The sequence below is a fragment of the Paramisgurnus dabryanus genome, chromosome 2, assembly GCF_030506205.2.
Source record: "Paramisgurnus dabryanus chromosome 2, PD_genome_1.1, whole genome shotgun sequence".
Taxonomy (NCBI): Eukaryota; Metazoa; Chordata; class Actinopteri; order Cypriniformes; family Cobitidae; genus Paramisgurnus; species Paramisgurnus dabryanus.
The window spans coordinates 17,797,647-17,817,171 of record NC_133338.1 but is presented as its reverse complement, the minus strand read 5'-3'; the positions used below and the strand labels follow the sequence as shown (position 1 = coordinate 17,817,171).

At 39.0% G+C, this 19,525-nt stretch overlaps 1 long non-coding RNA gene across 1 annotated transcript in view; it reads left to right on the top strand.

Annotated features, from left to right (window-relative positions):
• LOC135764758 (uncharacterized) overlaps window positions 1-15,770 on the top strand; it is a 305,168-nt gene extending 289,398 nt beyond the window's left edge. The window contains exons 3-5 of the long non-coding RNA XR_012335136.1: window positions 15,054-15,186; window positions 15,270-15,371; window positions 15,482-15,770. This is a non-coding gene — a long non-coding RNA (uncharacterized lncRNA). The remainder of the gene's footprint in view (window positions 1-15,053; window positions 15,187-15,269; window positions 15,372-15,481) is intronic.
• The last annotated feature ends 3,755 nt before the right edge of the window (window positions 15,771-19,525 follow it).

Here is a 19,525-nt window from a genome sequence, read left to right as displayed (position 1 = left end):
CGCGAAAGAAAAAACTAATTGTTGTATTCAGTGGCACTCATAATTTCTCTTATTTTCACCGGAAAAAATTTGGCTAGTGGAAATGCTGATTGGCTGGTAACTTTAGAAAGTTACCAGCCACTTTGGCTGGTGGACAAAAAAGTTAATTTAGAACCCTGGTTGCGTTGTATGCCTATGGTGAATTTTCTTTTGCATATGTAATGAATTTTTATTGTAATCATTGACTTAATGCGCTGTTCAATATTCAATATTTTTCCCGTCCTGCTGTAATGTTTTTTCATCTGATCTTTTGTCCCCACCACTCTTTAACACAAACTGACGCCCCTGCAAGATGCAGGTCTTAACCATTAACCTTCTACAGTGTTAAGTTTGTGGTCAACATGTGCATCTTTAAAAAGAATGGAAAGAGTCAGTCTACAGCTACAGTTTCATTTTTGTGGTAGAAAGTTTCCAATGTGCATTTTCTGCTAAAAAAGGAACAGTATTCTGGTTAGAAAGTACAATACTTGTTCTGACTTATTATTAGACAGAGGACCCACAAACAAGAATCACAGAATAAAGTGGATTCTCAAACTCATCTAAACTCTTATCACCAAATTAAATACATCTTAAATGATATCACAATTCAAATTCAAATCATATAGTTTGTGTGTGTGTGTGTGTGTGTGTGTGTGTGTGTGTGTGTGTGTGTGTGTGTGTGTACCTGGTAATTATCACGTTGTGGGGACCAATTGTCCCCATAAAGATAGGAATACCAGTGTTTTTGTGACCTTGTGGGGACATTTTGATGTCCCCATGAGGAAACAAGCTTATAAATCAAACAGGATGATGTTTCTTGAAAATGTGAAGTAGCAGAAAGGTTTCTGTGATGGTTGGGGTTAGGGAATGGGGTAGGTAAGGGAAATAGAATATACAGTTTGTATGGTATAAAATGCATTACGTCCATGGAATGTCCCCACAAAACATGGAAACCAGAATGTGTGTGTGTGTGTGTGTGTGTGTGTGTGTGTGTGTGTGTGTGTGTGTGTGTGTGTGTGTGTGTGTGTGTGTGTGTGTGTGTGTGTGCGTGTGTGTGTGTGTAAGAGCCTGAGGGTAAGTAAAAGATTACTTAATTTTAGTAGAGTAATTTAAAAAGTGATTTCTATATAACAAACATGGTGCTGTTTCAGAGACAAAAGTACAGAAAGTACAATATATATTTTTACCTGTTTTAACATATAGCATTTACCAATTGAATGGAACAACACGTTTATATTTTAATACTTCTATCCAATGTAATGCATTAATCGTTCAACATCAAAAGCAGAGAATGTCTAGTATCAGTTTTGCATTTGGTGATAAGACAGATAAGCCAGGATGCAAGGTTGTTGTTCTTTGTTGATAAAGCATGTACACTCTTAAAAAGGATGTGCTAATTTTTTACACAACTTTTTGTGTTAAGCTTTTAACACATTATGTGTAATGTTAACACAGTATGTGTCATTTTGTGTTAAAAGTCATTTATGTAATTTTGCCTCATATTCATCCTACATATTTCTTGTCTCCACAGCAATCAGATACATTTTGTATATATGTATATATATATATATATATATATATATATATATATATATATATATATATATATATATATATATATATATCTTTCTATGGCCTTTTCTCTCTAACACATTGCATACTTTGCAGCACATGACACATGCTCGGTTCCAGTGTCTATGAATAGCAGAATGTATAAGGTCAAGCAATGAAGCACAACCCACTCTTGCCATTACCTCTTTTATATGAATTCTTGTTAAGCATTTCAGGCAAAGAAATGCAAAGAGATCACATCTAAAATGACTAGACTAATATACATATTATGTTTTGTGTTTAAACAGTGTAAGTAAATACTTTTTGTACTTGTATTTTACTGCATGCTATAACAAGACTTTATATAAAATCCTATATTGTAATAGTGATTCAAATAAATTTTTTAGGTGCATTTGCTGGGAACATTTCATTGCATTTGTCACAACCAGAGATATCAGTAAACGTTCAACCTGGACACAATACAACTCTTAAATGCTATGCACCAAAGGATGGTTTCTTTAAAATATTCTGGTTCAAATTTCAAAATTCTTCCACTCCAGTCCTTGTAGCAATGGCTCAATCAGACAAAACTGAGATAATACTGGCAGAAACATTTCAGGATCCTTCAAAGTATAGACTGACATGGAACAACTACAGCTTTAATCTCTCAGTTCTTTACGTTGAAAAAACAGACATCGCTGTATACTATTGTGGCACAATTTTGTACAATAAGATGTACTTTGGAAATGGAACAACACTGGTGTTTGAAGAGCATTTTAATGGTAAGTGGTAAATGAAACAAATATATACCTTAAGATTAGAAGAGGTAGATTCAATGCACACTGAAATATATATATTTTTAAAAAATGATTTACAGATGGATATTACATATAACTAAAATATATTTGTTGTTGTTGTTATTTAAGAAGTTTATTTACATTTACAGGAACAGAACGAACACAAGAGAAGGAAGACAAATGGAGTAAGTCCACTGTAATTATGAGACTTATTTTAAAAAGACTGGTAAAACTTTGTGTGATCTAAAAACAAACAAAATGTTTTGTAGTGTGTTGATGTCTAAGTTGGTCTGAATAATTTAAAAACAGACTGTAGCATAATCTATATTTTATCTTATAACAGGGGAACAGATTTTTTTCTATGCAGTGCTATTATTGGTGACAATAACTGTGGTGTCAATACTTCTTAACATTATCATGTTTTACATATCAAGGAAATACAGAACAGGTAAAATCTTTCTGTTTGTTGGTATTTTCCAAAGATACAGAATCTTTATTTTTCTTTATTTTACTTTATCTTTCTCATTTTTAGGCATATCAAATGGAACAACTCAAGCAAGTCAAAAGGTAAGTGTAGTACTTACCTAATATCTTATGATTATATACAGTCAACTGCCTTAAGCCACCTTTTTGCTTTAAAATTAACTGAGATGTCAAAACTCTTGGTCTAAATTTTAAGATATAATAAAAATCAGATGATTCTGATAAGATTTTTTAGAAAAGTCAGATATTCTGAACAATTTCTTCAAATATCATTTTCAGCAAAAAACAGAGGAACTGGATTATGCAGCAATAACATTTCCTCACAATCAACGCAAAACCAAAGAAAGACTGAGAGACAATCAAGACACTTGGGTAACATATGAACCTGTAAGACACCAAGAGAGATAGCGGTTATGTAATTATCATTTAAAGTTATTACCACTTAATTATTCTACGTGTTTATGCATGGTGGTTTTGTAATTAGAAAAAACAGATGTTCAAGTTTACATTTAAATATCCAATTATGAATTTTAATTTGATTTAATTTCCTTCATAGTACCTTGCACTTTTGCAACGCAGCTGTACAGAAAATATTTTAGCACTGGGAAATAGTACCAAAACATGAAAACATAAAAAAAAAGAAAGTAGTTATATGTTGTCTATGTAAAATTTCATAAGAATAATTAAGAAAGTAAGATAATATCCATTCTTGTAACATAAAGTGGCAGTTTTGACCTGCACATTTTGTACTATATATTAAACTGTTTGTACTACAATATTGAAAAAATTGTGCTACATTTTTTAAAGACTAACAAAACACTATAAATGTAGTATTATAAATACACTTACAGAGAGTGCAGTCTGTTTTACAAAAAAATTTCTGTAATGATTTTTAATTTAAACATATAAGTATGAGGGAAAAGGCTGTTTTTCCAAAATCTTTCTTTGCTGAAGTACTTTCTCGATGCAACACCATAAGAGGAAATGCATGCCTTAGATGTCCAAATTGTTTCTAGAAGCTACTAGCAACATGAATATTGGTAAAGTCTGTTTAGGGAAGTCGAGCCACTTGGTGGCGATCTTTGCAATTCCTCCAGGCAGTTTTTTCAGTCAAGCAAAACTAAAGTTCTATCTACTTAAATGGGGAAAGACAGATATTTCCAATACTGCATGGTGAAATCATAATTAAACAACATATTTCCGACCAACAATAAAACCTGAAATCAACTGTTGACATTGTTAAAAAACAGCAATCTACCCCCCACACTTCTGCTTATTGTTTATCTTTCGACTACAAGCATCACATTCATTGTAATTCAAGCTATGAAAAGATGAAGGAGAAGAGTTGGAGAGGCAATACGGCTGCAGCAAATAAAACAAGAGAAAATATATATAAGAGAAAATATTTTTTGGCTTTTGGGATCTCCTATCCTATGGAACAATGCAGCTCACACATTTTTTAAGGTATTTGTTTATTTATTTATTATATACACACATACACATAAATGTTTATATGTATGTGTATATATGTGTGTTCACAAAATGTTCACAGTTCACAAAATGTTTACTAGTGTATTTGTTTTTTAATGGGACATCTCACAGACATTCACACAAATGGTGCTATTTTAGTTGTTTATTAATTGGCTGGGTTTTCATGATTAATGCACTAGAATTTTTATGTGTACATGTAATGTAATCATTTATAATTGTTTCTCAGTCTCTTTAATAGAATACATCCAGAAAATACAGGAAATGTGTGTATAGTATTAAAAACTATGTATATAAAATGTAAACTGATGTGTCAAGTTTTTAGGGTAAACTCCCCCTTCCACTTGAGCAATAGCAGGAAACTGCAGGATCTCTTAAACCTAAATAAAATTTAATTCCAATTTCTAATTTTAAAGAAATTAGTCTTTTTACTTAATTCTGCTCAAAAACGCTCAAGATGTGTTCAGTGCCAAGAAAGGTCACACTAAACACCGACGATTTAGTCCTAAAATATATTATATATTTCTGTATTTTCTGTTTGTATCTTAATAAAATAGTCTATATAATAAAAGTACATACATATGTCACGGCCGGGGGCGACCCAAGGTGACTAAAAGGCCACGCCCCTCTCTAACTTCCACCTCGAGGAGGTTCCCAAGACCACTCCAATGACCAGACGGACAAGTATACTACAGTTTAAAAGTATAGCTTTATTTAAATAGTTAAAAGAAGAAGGGGAAGGGGAAATGGCAATTAAAACTAATAAGACTTCTCCTCGCCTCCAGGGCAGTTTGGACCAAGGAATGGGGACAGGGGCTCCTTTACAGCTTGGTCCTTGAATCCGTGGCGCCCTCCGTTCCTCCTGGAGGCAAAACAAGTAAAACTCTGTTAGTGACTTGATTTCCACACGGGACGGCAACTAGCCTGCTTTTTCATCCGTATCTCCTACACTCTTAGGTTTTTCCCTGTGGGGGCCCCTCGCTCTCTTCGGGATGGTGTAACAAGGCAAAGGTAAGTATTTCACTCTCTCTCCACAGTTCGTTTCTTCCTCCGGGTGTGACTGTAACACAGACAGATTAGCACATCACACAGGTAAGTTACTCACGGGGCTTGGACTGTCTCGTTCACTTTGAGGCGGTACACTAGGACAAAGGTAGGTATGTCACTCTCTCTTCACAGTTCGTTTCTCCCTCTGGATGTTGCTTTAAGCACAGACAGGTTAACACATCACACAGGTAAGTTACTCACGGGGCTTAAGCTGTCTCGTTCACTTCGAGGCGGTGCACTAGGACAAAGGTAGGTATGTCACTCTCTCTTCACAGTTCGTTTCTTCCTCTGGACGTTGCTTTAAGCACAGACAGGTTAACACATCACACAGGTAAGTTACTCACGGGGCTTGGACTGTCTCGTTCACTTTGAGGCGGTACACTAGGACAGAGGTAGGTATGTCACTCTCTCTTCACAGTTCGTTTCTCCCTCTGGACGTTGCTTTAAGCACAGACAGGTTAACACATCACACAGGTAAGTTACTCACGGGGCTTAGGCTGTCTCGTTCACTTCGAGGCGGTGCACTAGGACAAAGGTAGGTATTTCACTCTCTCTTCACAGTTCGTTTCTTCCTCAGGGCGCTGCTGTAAGTACAGGTAGGTTTATCACATCACACAATTTAGTAATCCACGAGGTATGGACTTCTCGTGTACGTTGGACAGTGGGCTTTCGCACAACGTTCGTGCACCGTATACCTTCACCCGTCTGCTTACGCCTCAGGGGTGTTGTGGGGACGGCTGGGTCGAGTGCTACGGAGCCGAACGCTTCCCTGGCTCTCCCTCCTTGCTTGGACAACTGGGGGCCACAAGCTGGGGCGAACTCTCGATGAGGCTCCGCACACACCAAGGGCTTCTTTGGAATAAATCCAAATACTACCACGACCCAAAATCCTTACAGTGCACTTAGTTTGCTACTCACTTGGACGTAGCGCTGGGCTTCACCACTGTCTGCTTTCGAAAGTGAGGTGGTTAATGCTGACACACAGGGGGCCGAAAGGTCTGAGCTCTTCTTCACACGGGGCGCGAGCCACGACGTGTTATCCCTTCCTCACGAGCCGTCCGAGGCGGGGGCGGTTCTGGTCGCTACAGACACAGCACACACGACAAGCTTGTGTAAACACCAAATGATAAGTTCACTCACCCCACAGCACTCGACACACTCTCACGTGAATTTCTGGACTGGACCACCTGGCCTCGACCGGTCAGTGAGGCTGGCTGGGCATCGCCCTCACCGCAGGAGAGACAGTATAGTATATAATAGAACACAGTCAGCACAACCCCTGTATGTTGTTTGCTACCCGTTTGGCTCACCCACGCTTCTTGTATCCGAAGGGCCAGACAACCTACAGCATCAGCTCCCAAGTCGTTCCCGTTCGCACTTCCGGTTGTCCCACGGCTCACCCACGCTTCCCTTCACAGTGGGGCCAGGTACCTTTAACACACTCAGAATACACACTAGCAGCCTTTTGTCAATACAGCATACACATGCAACAGCGGTTACTCACTCGTTGTTTGATCTCACAACCTGTTCGTACTTCCGGTTGTTCCACAGCTCACCCACGCTTCCCTTCACAGTGGGGCCAGGTACCTTTAACACACTCAGAATACACAATAGCAACCTTTTGTCAATGCAGCATACACATGCAACAGCGGTTACTCACTCGTTGTTTGATCTCACAACCTGTTCGTACTTCCGGTTGTTCCACAGCTCACCCACGCTTCCCTTCACAGTGGGGCCAGGTACCTTTAACACACTCAGAATACACAATAGCAGCCTTTTGTCAATGCAGCATACTCATGCAACAGCGGTTACTCACTCGTTGTTTGTGTTCACAACCTGGGGTTTCACTGCACTCATTGATTCTGAATCATCACATCCACACGTAAATCCGTCCACAAATCTCTTCACCTAGTCACCTTTTGCCTCTTTTCTTCCCCAAGGGATCGACGTGGATCACTACGGCGGCTTCCACAACAGCAAACACAGCGTGCACAAAGTACACCAACAGCACCCCTCTGATGTCTTCAAAGGCCTTCTTGTACTCTGCTTTCTCCTCTGATCAGCCCATCAGGAATCGCCGTGTCAATCGCCCCCACCTGCGTGTAATTTGGCTTGATTTAGCGTTCGGGGAAACCCCGGAAATCCCGGTGTTTAGAGTTAGTTGTCCGGGCGGAACCCATCTTCCACACTTTTGGTTCCGCCCTCACAGATCGTCATCTGGTGACACATACATACATATGTCACAGGTCGGAGCGGACCACAGATGTAACAGGTCACGCACCTTTCTAGTTTCCACCTCGAGGAGGTCCCAAAGCCATCCCAATGACCAGACACACAGAGAGCGAGTAAAATGCAACTTTATTTAAATTAATTAAAATCACTGTTGGGAAGGGGGAAGGGGAAAGTTAAAATGGTGCTTCTTCTGTCCTCCAGCGGTCTCTTACAAAGGGGTAGAGAGTGGGCCAGGTGCCAGGGACCCAGGCACTACCAAGAGGGGGAAAGACAGGGGAACGAGGCTCCTTTATCTTGTCTCTTGAACCCGTGGCGCCCTCCTCTTCTCCTGGAGGCAGAGTTAAAAGAGATAAATATGATCAATGTTGAATTCGGTAAAACTGGCTACCTGTTACTTTATTTCGTAGAGCCGTCTGATCCTAGACTCAATCTTCTGTGGTCTTTCTACAGGGCACCTTTCGTAGCTGTAGGCACAGAATGCTCTTCACAAGGGACTGGGACTTTTCCCTCACTTAGGGAACTCGTAGCGGTGGACCAGGTAAGTATTTCACAGGCAACTGGACTCGTCCTTCCTCCTTCTGAAGGCTCGTAGCTGTGAACACAGAATGATACTTTACGGGTAACTGAGACTTTTCTCTCACTTAGGTATCTCTTAGCAGTGGACCAGGTAAGTACTTCACAGGTAACTGGACTCGTACTTTCTCCTTCTGAAGGCTCGTAGCTGTGAACACAGAATGACACTTTACAGGTAACTGGGTCTTTTCTCTCACTTAGGTAACTCGTAGCGGTGGACCAGGTAAGTACTTCGCAGGTAACTGGACTCGTACTTTCTCCTTCTGAAGGCTCGTAGCTGTGAACACAGAATGATACTTTACAGGTAACTGGGACTTTACTGGTCACTCTGGTGGCTTGCAGCAATAGACAGAGGTAAGTATTTCACAGGTAGCTGGGTCTCTATGGTCACTCTTGCAGCTTGTGGCGATTTTATCTATCCTCAGGCATTTCAACATCAAATACTGCTCGTGGGCGGTGGACTTACGGTAACTACACTGCAACCAATAGGTAGATGTACTCACAGACCTTGCGTAGTAAAACGTCTTGGCATGGGCCTTTCCAGAGGCCTTCTGGACGTCAAGGGAGAATAATACTGTCACGCCGAGCCGAACGCTGCCCTCTCCTCTCTTCCTACTCACAGTTCCGGAGATCTAGACAGGGGCGCACCTTTGAAGAGGCTCCGCAACAGGTAAGATTATTCCACACAACTCCCTTTGCAGCAGTACAACTTCCTCCTTGCAGATAGAACACTTTTGATTTATACTCACAACGGTCTGGTTCACCTGTATAGTTCACCACCGCCTCCACAGAGCCAAGGCAATCCAAGTGGTCACTGAAGGACGTTACACCTGTATCTTCATGTAAGAGTCGCGAAACAGCATATATTATAAAGGTACTTCACCAGCCTCACAGTCTCTTGTTCCCCACGACTAGTTCAGTCTAGAGTGGCTACTGACGACATAAACACAGCATCTCACTGCAATATTTCAAGTGTACACGCTCACAGCAAAGACAAGGACTCACCCACTGCACTCCACACACTCTACGTGAATATAAGGTCAAAACCACGATAGCCTAAAACTTAGCGTTGTAAGAATGGAAGGACCAGAAGATGGACGTCGCTGTCGTAGCTGCTTACGTCTCCTTGTATTGCTGCTTCCCGGCTCACCCACCACTCTGCTCCGTGATAGGGCCGCTGACCTGTTTACTAGGGGCTCACAACACGTTGAATAGTGCACTCTCCACAATAACAATCAGTACGATATCTCATGTCATCACAATCAATGATGACACTCTTTCCTTGTTTCTTCTGCTTATATTTGACTAAATCCTTTGTGCATCGTACGTGATCCACTGCTGAAGATCGCCCTCGATAATACTTCCGGTGAGTAGTTCTTCAAACTGCCACTCAAACACATCAATGATGCATATAGGTCATCTCATTCAAAATCATCAAGTAAAATCTGTATACTCAGCCAAGTGATTTATTTCCTTTTCTCCTTCTTCACCCAGCGAATATCAACCTCTGCCGCTATCAGACGTGACTTCACCCAGACCTCCACTCTGCTTACCGAATCGGTTTGTAAGCACCCAACAACGACACAACTCGACGCCTTTTTCCGTGGGGCTCCTTTAACAAACAATCACAACTCCTTCCTTTCGCCTTCTTCGGCCCCGCACTCTTTCCGCTCACTTCAAAGCGATCCCCGGATCAACGGGGTCTTCAGACTCTTCAAAAAAAGTGTGTGTTTTGGTCCGCCCTTGGCGGAAAGGAGCTTGCCCCAAAATCGACCGCCCCTCTCTTGTGTTTCTGCAGATCTATTTATATGTCTCCTCTTCACACATCCTCCAATCACAAGTTGCCACAATTAATCCGCACACCTGTTGCTCATAAAGCCCCGATTGTGTTGCCCCAGAAACCAGGAAGTAAAGGTGTTTGAAAAATGAGGTCTGGGCAGAAACCATCTTCGGGCGGAACCAATCTTCGCCGCTTTTAGTTCCGCCCCATAAAGTCACCCTGTGACACATACATACACACATACATACATACATACATAGCTCTGTTTGCTGTGGAGTCATGAAATGTCTAAATATGTTTTTTCAGAAGGGTATGTATGTTTTATATAACTGGCTTTATATAACTGCATAACGTGCTATAAGTGTCTGAAATCATGATGTTTCTTACATGCAGCTGCCAAAAAGAAGAGTAATGTGACTGGAACTGGGGGACGGCCACCACCACTTCCTTCACTCGTGTAGAGGAGCTGGCCTTGGACTTGAACAAGGGCAGGCCAGTCATTAGCCGTGTTTGCACTACCTTGCCACAAGCGGGTGTGCTAGTGCCTGCCAGCCCAGGACGTGTCGTGTTTGCACTATCACTTCCAGGAATGTTCCAGGAATTAATATATGAGAACAATAACTAATGTTAATTTATTCAGAAATTCCTCAACAATTAGTTTGACTTTAGCAGTCTGTTCTAAACATTTCACAAGTGACTGCTTCAATGTGGCAGTTCAATGCTGGTTTCTCCAGGAGCCTCATCTATCAAGCGTGCGTACGAACAGAAGTGTGCGTAAAGTGTATGTAGGAACAGTTTTACGCAAAGTGTGGAATTTATCAAATTGCACTTATACATAGAAATGTGTGTAAATATACGCACACCTCGGAGCATGCTTACGCACAGAATCTAGTGGTAGAATAGCGATACTACACAGGAACATCCCCAGTGTGTAAAGAAGTGTGTATTTATTATCCACAAGCAGGTGATAGTGTTAATATCGAGAAAGCAAACAGTGTTAATGATTTATTTGTGATTTGTCGTCAAATTGGTGTCTACCCCTATAAAAGAAAGGTCTGACAAATGCTCGACACAGTGAAATGGCTTATCTTGCATTACTGGAAGATTTGGCGAATCATCCATTTGGCCGGGAGCACGTTTTCAAAGATTGCGCCGATGATTCTGGCTATATGCGGCTGTCCAAGGTGGACAGTTCTGTCGTTTTCTGTCCTCGTCCAGTTACACTAATTTAACTTTCAGTGTGCTGTGAAGCGTTTTTTGGGGGGTCTGATAATGTCAAACCACTTTTTTATTTCTGGAAGTGTTCTCTTCTTATATCCAACGGAATTAAACGCACTGTTTAAACGTAACATGTTCCCATGCAGATTTTTTCCCGCACTACGTGAACCAAACAGTATGTGTTATTTAGGATTCAATCTCATGCACCAGTAACTCAATTTCTTTGTCGGTAAAGTTCCTCTTTTTCGATCTCTTTGCCATTATTGTGGTGAGGGAAAAAGCACAACCACGGGACTTATAAAGGGAGGTGTTGTCACCATATATGGTTCATTGGAGGCGTTTCGGAATGCAAATGACCATGAACGTGCACGAGCATGGTGCTTAAGAACACATGGGATTTATCATCAAGAATTACTTACTGATGTGCGTACGAACCACTTGCGGACGTTTGATAAATCCCGATTCTTTTGTACTTACGCTCATACTAAATTTTATTTGTTGGTTAAAATATAGAACATTTGCTAAGCAATATAGATAAATGAGGCCCCAGGAATCTACTCACCAAAGATGTTGCAGTCCTCACTTTGTTGGATCCGACCTCAAATCCACAACCCATAAGTAAACAAATTTTTAGTTAGGATGCACAATAACTTGCAAGCGATTGTCACGCGCATGTTGTTGATTAGTACAGTAGTAAAGCGGAATCACCTGCTTTTAGAACCGGCTGCCGCTTCTAAAAGCAGCTGATGGTGATTTACTACTAATCAATGAACAGGCTTTACTGAAGAGGTGTGTGCAATTTATCATGCAGTCCTTACTAGGGTTGTCCCGATCAGGTTTTTTTGCCCTTGAGTCCGAGACATTTGATTTTGAGTATCAAACCATACCGAGTCCTGATTTGATAGTTCTATAATACATGAAAAAAGAATAAAGAAGAGCGAAAAACAGATCCAGGATGTTCCTTATTTTTTATTTAATTCACCTTATTAATTCAACAACTCTTTGAACCAACAGAGCACTTCTGTAGCATCTCTGCAACAAAGTGATGTCATGCCACACGCGTTGCTGTTTCTGTGTGGAGTCAAAAGGTTCTAACTCTGTGCCAGTGCATAACTATAGATGTGTCAAAAAAAAAATGAGAATATATATAGTATATACATATGTACAGGGGTTAAATTGGGATTTGTTTTGTGGGTTTGAGGGGTAAAATGTTTAATCCTGATGATAGCAAATCCACAGGTAGGTTTCAATGACATTTTGGACCTCTGATAGGATTTTACAAGTTTCAGCTTTAAAGCTGTGCCACAGGATGACCCAAACTTTAAAACCTGAACTTTAAATTATGCAAATCTATGAGTCTGACACCCTATATGCATTTGTTGCACATTATGCACAATTGATCAAACTTTGAAGGAAGTTATAAGGATCAACCTCCTTGACTAATTCTAAGATAGGCTACCCAAAAAGACTAAATTAACAAGAAAAACATCATATTGATTCAGAAATATAAATTATAAATTAGCTATAGAGATTCCCTAAGCTGGTCAGCAGTTAGTAAAACATTCGTTAGGTTGTAATTCATTTGTATAATCAAAAAACATTATTTTATTTAACTATACAATAAGTTGTATCTAGTTAACATATTGTATACATAGTTTAATACTTTGTGCACTGGCGTGGAGCAGAGCAAGACCTTCAGCCTAGGTTCTGGGGCTTAGCCCCGAATGGCCCTGGCCCAATTTAAACCCTGCATATGTGTCTATGCTCCTGATCAGGAGGTAATGTCCGATTCCAATCGAGTCATGTGATCGGATCTGGAGGTCTTTTCTTTTAAGTTACATTATGGAGCTAGAGAAAACAGAAATTATGGTAGCCACCGGTTTTGAAAGAATATCTGTTGGAAATCATATGTTGTTTGTTTTCTTAAGTTACAGACACTGTCCCTGTTGGTGCTTGTTTGTTTATTGAGTTAAACATGGTAAGGTTAAAATCTCTTAGTCTCCGTGTCTGTTGGTTTACTAACCTAACATTGAGGCCTTGTCCACACGGACACGGGTATTTTTATAACTGTGACTTTTTTTGCGGTTCGGCTGTTCGTCCACACACGAAAATGCAGTATCACGTCACTGAAACCGAACATTTTTGAAAACCCCTGCCAGGGTAAGGTTTTTTAGAAACGCAATTTGCAGTGTGGTCGTCTAGACAATACAACCGGGGTTTTTGCTTCTGATTAAGGCTTCTGATTGGCCAACGTGGCTTTACGATCAGGGTAATATCACTGCCTGCTGGTGTGGCATGCTCTTGACAGCGCGTGATTATGTGTTTTTAAGTGTTCATGTAGGCGGAGATTTCTTTTAAACCGAGCATGTGTGGAGGGGATTTTTTTAAACCGCAGGAGGAAAAACTCTGATTATAAAAATACCCGTGTCCATGTGGACTGGGCCTTAGTGTACGGAAACTAACACTTTTAGTTTATTTCCATGGGTAACATTATTTCAACTGCGTATTGTACTCATAAAACAACAGGCCTATCAGAAGAGAAAATATATAGAGATTGTTTTGGCACTTAAACAGCAAGTATATATTCTTAAAGAGCACCTATTATGGGATACACGTTTTTAAACATCCTTTTGTGTGTAAGTGTGTATTAGTACATGCTAACGATATTCAAAAAGTACATACCTCAAAGAAAACGATGACGCGAGTTATCGTCTCTAACGTTCGAGGACTACAAAAAACACTCGGATTGTAGGCAACAGTTTACTTCCTGGGATTAGTGACGTAGATAAGACCAACATTATCATAGTTCAGCCCTCTCTGCTTTGCTTGGGTACGCCCTCAAAGACGGGGGTGGGGAGCGCCGAGTCAGAAGAGAGCTAAAATGGCGGAGGTTGTGAGTCCCTGCTTTGACTCTGTTTGCAAACTCTTGTTTCATCGTTTAAGCGATTAAATCTCTCGAGTAGACGCTGTCTCTTTAGATGCGAGGGCAAAATAGCACTTTATGGACTTCCACAGAGGACATCATGTTTAATACGGTTCCGGAAAAATCCAGTCAAAAGTTGTTCACGGAGTTTTCACAATAGCTGCTTCTCATGAACCGAAGCTGGATTTGCGCGACGTCTCCTCCTGAAAGTTGGATTACTGTGCACTTCTGGATCACAGGCTGTAAGTATTCACGTTTATTATTTGCCTTTTACTGTACGTTACGTAACCGGAAACCGGAGATTAACATAATGTGCGTGTAGAGCTAATCTTGCAAACTAATTGTTTTGTGTTGTAATACTGTATTTCATAAACAACGTACCATATTTACACACGTGTATGTTGAATTATGCAGACTATCGTTTTTTTATCGATGTTGGTTTAGCTGGTAACTTGCTAAGTTACCAGCTAAACTGTTACAGGTAAAATTTGTTCTCATGATCAAACTCAAGAAACTCTAAATACAGATGATTTGTTTAAAGTTATATGTATTTACTGTTGTATTTACTTGAAGCTTTCTTAGATTTTGAAACGAAGTAAACACGTAATGTGTCTTGCTAATGTTGGGCCATGTAATATGTAATACATTAACGTTTTAATGAATAGTCTAACGAGTTATAGTCGTTGTACTCTATTGTTATAATATGTCTTTTTGACTGAATACATGTTTGTTTTATTTGCCTATATCCTAGATTCGCAGCTGGACACATCCTTCTGAACTGTATGCAAACATGCAACATCATTACACACAGTACAAGGAGTCAGATTGGCATATGAGGAGCAAAGGTGTGTCACACATATGATGTATTTAGCTAGTGAAACCACAACCAGTCTTAAATGTATAACTGATGATGACAAAGTTTTTTTTCTCTGCATAATCATAGGAACCCAGGCAGTAGCATCGTTTCACAATGTTTCCATCACCATCATCAGTGGATGCCTTTGCCGTCCGTAGCCTGAGATTTCAGATTTGCAGCAAAAAATTTTGATTTTCTCATTTATTGGAATGCTGTGCAGGTATTTAAGTATTTTAGTAACTGTGTTAAATAAAGTAGTGTTTACTTTTACAATAAATTGATTGCTTGTTTGTATTTTTACAGGTTGTACCTTGCAGCCATCCATTACAATGTCACCAAGCCGTAACAAAAGCAGGAGAGGGAAAGTACAAGGCTATGTTCCCAAAAACACACAAGTGACATACCGTAAGCAGTAATGTTTTATTTCAAATACATTCATAATTAAAAACTTAATGTATGAAGCAGGGAAATAAATGATCAAAACAAAAGATTTATTGACTGCAATATTTCTACAGTTATGTGGATGATGGGGTTGTGTTTGATGAGGTATTTGAAGATAAGCTGAAGGAAACCCCGATTCCAATGGACCTGGCATCACAGTTTGAGAGACCTTCAAAGGAGGACGTGATTGCATGCCATCTTCAGTGCAGGGGTCGTCAAAAGCCAAAATTGTGACCGATCTGATCAGGAAGCTCCAAGCAAATCTGGAGAACAACACACGACAGGATGATAACCTTATAGTGTCGCCTTAAATAGCACCAGCTGACAAAGCTTTGATATGCCATTTATCTGAATAGATAGCTGTAAGAAATGAATTGAACAATTTTTAAATGAAGAGCACAATATGGTTACTAAAGTATGTTTATTTGTATATTGTTTAACATTTAAATATATATTTGTAATAAATAAAAAAAACTTTTGACTGACTACTATATTTTCTTTAAAGTTACATCTTTTTTTCTTTTGGGTACTTTGTTACTATAATGATACTTAAGTGTTATTGGTTTAAAAATGTAATAAAACTTACTCCTAACTTACTTAGTCCTGCACCTCAAAGGCTTATAGTCGGTACAATAAATGTTCTGTGTGTAGGGATTTAGATAATTTGTGCAAAACCTGGATGATGAATCACGCAGGTAAGAGGCCCTGGAACCTGTTGCATTCTCCTTAAAACCTAATAAGTAAAAACATAGCACTTATAAGAAAGCAGTCTTTCATAATAAAGTTTACCATAGTGAAATAATGTAGAACATTCATTTCAATTAATACTTTCTTTGTGCTACATTTGGTGTTTCCATGTAGTTTGCACAGTAATATAGTATGTAAGCAGTCTTTTATAATAAAGTTTACTATAGTAAAATAATGTAGAAATTACCAAGTGAAATCGTTTTATAATCATTTCAACGAATACTTTATATGTGCTACATTTGGTGTTTCCATATAGTTTGCACAGTGATATAGTATGTAAGCAGTCTTTTATAATAAAGTTTACTATAGTAAAATAATGTTAACAAGTGAAATAGTTTTATAATCATTTCAAAAAATACTTTCTATGTGCTACATTTGGTGTTTCCATATAGTTTGCACAGTAATATAGTATGTAAGCGGTCTTTTATAATAAAGTTTACTATCGTAAAATAATGTTAACAAGTGAAATAGTTTTATAATATTTCAAAAAATACTTTCTATGTGCTACATTTGGTGTTTCCATACAGTTTGCAAAGTAATGTAGTACGTTATAATTACCTTTTAGATGTCTTTGCAACACATTTTCGTCTGTGAGAGACATTCTGGCAGAGCTAAGGACACCTAAAAAAGTTAAATCCAATCGCGTTCATTGACGGAGATCGTTTATATCGTGACGGCCTTCTGAACTCTCTGGATCGAGCTCAAAGTGGTAAGGCAGTACAGACACCATCGTTTATAGAGAAATATAATGCTTGTTAACGTTGCCTGTGACTCTCAGTCGGAACTGGAAAACCCACGCGTAGTCAGGGGCATAACCTTTCAAACACACGCCGAACCCAGTTGACCAATAACAGTTGAATAGTCATCTGACCAATCCGAATACACTAGACATTTTGGGAGGCGGAGACAGGAACTAAATCCGAGTGTTTTCCAGACAGGCAGAAATCGGTGAGGTATGTAAGCAATTTATAAGACTCACAATGCATTAGTTCAAGTTTTAGTAACATGTATGTACTATGGGATATTACAATAACGTGCTAACGTGCTAATTTATTAGCATAATTGGTGCTCTTTAAGGAAATCATAACCTAAAATATAACCCTAGAAAGCCTTGATGATAATCCAAATGTCATAATGTAATTTCCTGTCCAAAATATTTAGTGTTTTTTGAAGTGGAGTGCTAATGCATACGTTGGTATCTTCGCTGTTACCACACACATGTAGCTAAAGTGTAGCCGATAGACTTAATAAATAAATAAAGTTGGACGATTCATGTTCGTGAATTTAGGGGCCATCGCTAAAGTAATACTTTTTTGTGACTGTTTGTTGACTTTCAGTCATTCCATTTAAATGCTGTTAAAAGTAGAAACATGAATATTATTGAGTAACTTAAAGACTATATTCACTTCTGCAAAATTGTAAATATTGATAAATCTATTTCAGCTTGAGCGAATCTCTGATCCAGGTAAAATCTAATTTGTTCATCCATGCTAATTTAGCAGAATGTGCTTTTGCTGTTTACAAACAAAACAACACGTTCTTTGGAGTACACGTAAGCTTTAATCACATCTCAAGAATACAACTTTTGTTATCTCGAGATCACGATGAAATTAAGTTGTGCTCACGAGAAAACAAGCAAGCAAAAATAATAATAGTGCATGTCCTCTTTCGACTTCCGTAGTTTAGTTTTGATTTAATGTTAATACTTAAACGCTACAGGGCGGTTTCTCGGACAGGGATTAGACTAGTCCTAGACTAAAATAAATGTAAGAGCTGTCCAAACTGAAAACAACTTGCACTGACATTTCTTATAATACATCAGTGCCCTTTATTTTGCCTCAAAAGGCACACAAGTTATGTTTATAGTAAGACATGTTTGTTAAAACTAGTTATATTTCCTCAATAAACTAAGGCCTAGTCCTGGTTTAAGCTAATCCCTGTCTGGGAAACCACCCCTACACATTGCAATACAATATATTTATATTCTAGCAATGTGCTTCCACATATGTTGCTATCATTACTGCACTAATTTCCATTGTTGATATAAGTTGCAGAAGGGTGATAATTGACCAGAGATACACAGTTTTACATCGTCTTGCTTGCATTCCTACAGACTGAACCACTGTAGTGAATCCACCATTATAAATGGATAGTTTATTAGAAGGGGGATATTCTAATTCTTCTGTCCATATAGTGTATGTCAAGATAAGCAGTGTAGCAATCCAGCAACCCATATTACATGAATTGCTGCTAGTAAATTGTATGTAATATGTTTTGAATGACAGTTTTGTGTGTGCCTCCCCATTTTAATTGCTGGCCCCTGCATGGCCACTTCTACAAAAAAAAAAAAACCCTGGACTGTCCCTAAAGTCTTATGTATGTTTTGTATGGCTTCATTTTATTTAGTTAAAAATACTTTTATATTAGTCTTGCATAAACATAATTTACTTAAAAATATAAACATATACATGAAGTTGCTCACATATTATTGTAGCAGTTTGTGATGAATACAGTATTAAAAAAGAGAAAAAGCCAAATGTCAGAGGAAGTCAAAGCTTCTAAACTCCAAAACGCACTCAGACCCCAGAGGGGTAATGGTGATGATATTACGTTTTTCGCCGTTTTTCACAAAATTGGTTTACTTTTATTTTTCCTGCAGACTATTAAAACAAACAAAACAGCACATTCTTACTTGTTAAAGGTTATTCCCAGTTTTTACAACCAGATGCTGTGCAATCTTATGGCATCCAAAATGGTGGCTTTGTCTGTGTGAAGTGGTCAAATGAGGCATATATATACAGTGCAAAGCATAAATGAGTACACCCCTGTTGTGTATTTACGACATGTGAATTGACCTTTCTGTGTTGCCATACCCCCTTTTGTATGCTTGTAATTCTATTGGTGGATTAGCCCGGCGGTTGCCTGGGAAACGTGTTGAGAAAATAAAGCAGCTCGAGTTAATGTGCGCTCTCGCCTCTCGTGTGTTTTAATATATATATATAATACAATTGGCGACGAGGACTTTTCGTATCACGTTAACTTGTTGTTTTTTGTGTTACTTGACAAAATTCAAGACTAAAGATGTTCGCAGCGCGGATTATTCACCCTGAGCATGCCGTGCTTCAAAGAGGGGAGTAAAGGCACGGCAACCGCATGAAGTTGAACACCCGCGACAGTCGGAACGAAAACGTTGTTTTCGCTGGAAAGGAAAAGAGTGAAAGATATATAAGAAAATAAGTTGACGACGGGACGCGAATAAAAGGAAGAGGAGAGAAATTACGAGAGCTGACAAACAGAAACAAGCGTGAGAAGCGTGAGTAAACAGAAAAATGGCTGGATTAATTGGTTCTATAGGACCGTTTGATGAATCA